The sequence below is a fragment of the Babylonia areolata genome, chromosome 20, assembly GCF_041734735.1.
Source record: "Babylonia areolata isolate BAREFJ2019XMU chromosome 20, ASM4173473v1, whole genome shotgun sequence".
Classification (NCBI taxonomy): domain Eukaryota; kingdom Metazoa; phylum Mollusca; class Gastropoda; order Neogastropoda; family Buccinidae; genus Babylonia; species Babylonia areolata.
Genome location: NC_134895.1, coordinates 42,503,232 through 42,507,104, shown reverse-complemented (window position 1 = coordinate 42,507,104; position 3,873 = coordinate 42,503,232).

Below are 3,873 nucleotides of genomic sequence, written 5' to 3'. Positions count from 1 at the left end.
AAGGTCAAATCATACAAGTAACATAGTGGCGAGGGCTTTATATTCATCCATTTATTTCTGTAATCTTGCAGTGTCATGACATGATGAAGAATCGTGGGGTTGTACGAAGGCCAGGCTTCCTCGGATCAAAATGTGTATCGCTGCATGCTGGCGTCAAGCCAGCTTTTTACCTCATTTCGAACAGACGGAAATTTGAATGTAACAAATGCAATGTTTTACACACACACACACACACACACACACACACACACAGAGAGAGAGAGAGAGAGAGAGAGAGAGAGAGATTCACTCACTCACACTCACACATATTCGTGTATTCCCACACAAACCTTTCTCTCTCAATCCGCCTCTCTCTCTCTCTCCTTCTCTCTGTCTGTCCCTCTCTCTTTGTTTTTATTCCACTGTCAAGGGCTGGATGAAAAAAGCACCTTTTGCCTGCTTTGTATCCACGACAACAAGCAAGTCACTCATTCAGATCAGTGTCTCCTACCCCTCTCTTTACCCTCCCTACCCTCCCTCCGTCTCCCTCTGTCTCGTTCAATCGTAATATCTATAATTTAAATTTTACATTGAATGTGCACCTGTATGAAGATGCCAAATAGCAGGTTGTATTCAAGCAGGGTAAATTTTGTTCACTTACTACAGACTCGCCAAGTCATGTTCTACTAGGGTAAGATTTGTTCAATCAGTGCAGACTGGCCAGGAGATGTCAAATTTAGGGTATTTTTTTCAGTTAGTGCGGATTGGGCAAGAGATGTCAAATCAGGGTAAGTTTTGTTCAATCAGTGTGGACTGGCCAAGTGTTGTTCACTTGGAGCTGACTAGCCAAGTGAGGTCCAAACAGGAAATGTGTTGTTCACTCAGTGCGGACTGCCCTCTTATTAAGCTTTCATGTTCTTTGGCACCAAAGCTGATGTTTCGAGGCGTATATACTCCACTAGAGTATCAAGCGTCAGTCATTCAGCCGATAACCCACGGCATCACTGCAGATCCATGTGATAAAGCTGACCTTGTTCCTTTATCTGCTGTAAAATTGGTGACCAACATGCACCTGAAAAAACATCAGCAGTTTGTTGAACTCTGCATGAACATATCTATTGACATACAAATGTTGGAGAACAATAACAGTCGTGGCTAAAACTAGCAAAAGACACCTAAGGACTGGACTGATGATAACACACAAACAACCTTGCTATCTTTCGTTACTGGGTCAGTTGCACACACGAACTCACGGTATACTGGTACCCGCTAATTTCTGTCTTTTTTTATTTTTTATTTTTTTTACTCACTTGCGTTAACAAAGTGAGTCTATGTTTTAACCCGGTGTTCGGTTGTCTCTGTGTGTGTGGTAAACTTTAACATTTTCTCTGCAAATACTTTGTCAGTTGACACCAAATTAGGCATAAAAATAGGAAAAATTCAGTGCTTTCAAGTCATCTTGTTTAAAACAATATTGCACCTTTGGGATGGGCACAAAAAAATTAAAAGAAGCCAAATTATATGGAAACTGCATTTACTGTTATCTCTCTCTCTCTCTCTCTCTCTCTCTCTCTCTCTCTCTAAACTTGGCACTTTGATCTGATATTCTGACACAACAGCAAGAGCAGTCATTTTTATCATTTTTTGTTCAAACAGGAACTTCTTTTGCTAAGCATGGAAGTTATATTTATTTTGCATATCTTTGGTACAGATAGTAAAAAAAAAGGGAAATTAATCTGTAACTAATGCTAGGGGACTTAATTTGCTTTAAACTGATCTTTCTTATCTTAAACATTACATTTTGAAATTATGCTCAATACATGAAAAGCTTGTGTGTTTTACTCTCAGTGTACAGGGCTTTCACTATGTTGTTTAGCCCAAGTGGTCTTTTTCGGAAAATACTAAAATCAATACGACGAGTGGACTTTATAGATCTATTGACTGAGCCCTGAAGGTCATGGGCAAAAATCAATTGCGTACACATATTTATACACATTCAAAGTGCGTGCTCATATTCTTCGCGAACGCGAACGACGCCATTTTATTTCAAGTTGTTGACCTGCCCGTTCAATCCTATACTCAATCGACAATACACGATAACATGTGATGGAAAGTTGGAGAAGGAGACCGTTAAATATTTATTCAGAGAAAGATTTGTGAACGCCTCATCACTTGCTGGATTATGCCCCCAAATGCCATAAAAATATCCACAGAATCAGCCGGAATTCACAGTGAAAAATAATAAACCATGAGAGTTAATACCCTTGAATTGATGAAACGTAAAAATTTCCAGTCTTGACTTTTCTCAAAATGAAGTCCTCTTCACTTCATACGACGTTTAGATGTACTTGTACTTGGCTCTACATGTTATTAGTTTAACAAAATACTCAATTTTCATATCAACTTTAAAACTATAAAACTAGAATGAACATAAAAGAGAAATTGAATTGATCGTGTCAACCGGGTGTAACTAAACTTGTACATCTACTAGATCTAGATCCAGAGAAAACGGCTAAATGTTGCAGTGTGATTGCGGCGATAGCCACGTCTCCTTTAGCCACGTCTGCTTTACCATGGACTTAAAAGAATTTTTCATTGCCCTTAAAGATTTTTTTAATGCCCAAGATACACCATAATAATATGATTTAAACAGCGTTCTCACTGTGAATACTGCAATCGATTTATCGCCCTTTAAAAAAGCATGTTTAAATATTATATTTTTGAACGTCAGCTAAGGAGCCACGATAGTGTAATGGGTAAGACAGTTTCTTCTCACCCTAACACTTGGGGTTCGAATCTGCCGTCAGGACTTTTTTTTTCTTTTTCTTTTAACCCGAAGCTTTATAATAACAAATACAGAACACATTTTAACGATTAGATTTTTTTTAAAGTGTATTACAAGTGAGTCTTGAAGGCCTTGCCTCTCTTGTTTATCTTTATTTTCTTAAAATCTCTTTTCTTTTTTGTAGCCTCAGTTGCATGCAAGTCCGTGGAGCACATGTTTCCTCTTTCTGTTTGTTTCTTTCTTCTGTTTTTTTTTGAAAGTGCTCAACATGAGGCTTTCTTCATTGGCAGAGAAAAACAAACTAAAAAAAAACAAACAAAAAAGAAATAAAAATAAAGAAAAAAACAAAAAACGCTTACAAACACGCACACTCGTCAAACACACACACACACACACACACACACACACACACACACACACAGGCGCCACATAGGCACCCCGCTCCTCCTTTCTCCCCCCCTCCCCCCTACAAACACGAAGAAAGAAAACAAATACACAAGACAAATGCCCAACCCACACCTAGACGCCTGAGTCTCCTCCCCCTCACACACGCTCACACGCGCACCGTTGCAGGCTATTTTGTGTCTTTATGTAACCGTTACGATGGACAATTCATGCGTTCTTTAATGTTTGACGCATGTTTGAAGTGTCTGGGTTTTTCCCTGTCCTGGAGTGTGTTGCACAATGTTGCTTGTGTCTCTTTCTCTTATTCCCCAAGGTCATCTTTGTTTAGTTTGCATGTGGTTGTTTTATTATGTGTGCTTGCCTGAGCGAGCATGCAGTTTGTGCGCGTGCAAGCGAACCAAGTTGTGTCCCACACTACTGCAGCATTTAATCTTATTTCGTTCTTTGTGAACGTAATCACAATGTATAACATATTGTTAATGAAGCCTTCTGCCACCAAAAGTTCTGTCATTTCCTTCTCAAAAAATAAACTGTAATGGTGAAGCAGAATTAGGTTTTTTGTAAATATTAATACACATTTTTGGCTCACATGTGTAAACAATGTGATCCTATGTAATAACCCATCTTCAGTTGTCTGTGTGTGTGTGTGTGTGTGTGTGTGTGTGTGTGTGTGTGTGTGTGTGTGTGTGTGTGTGTGTGTGTGT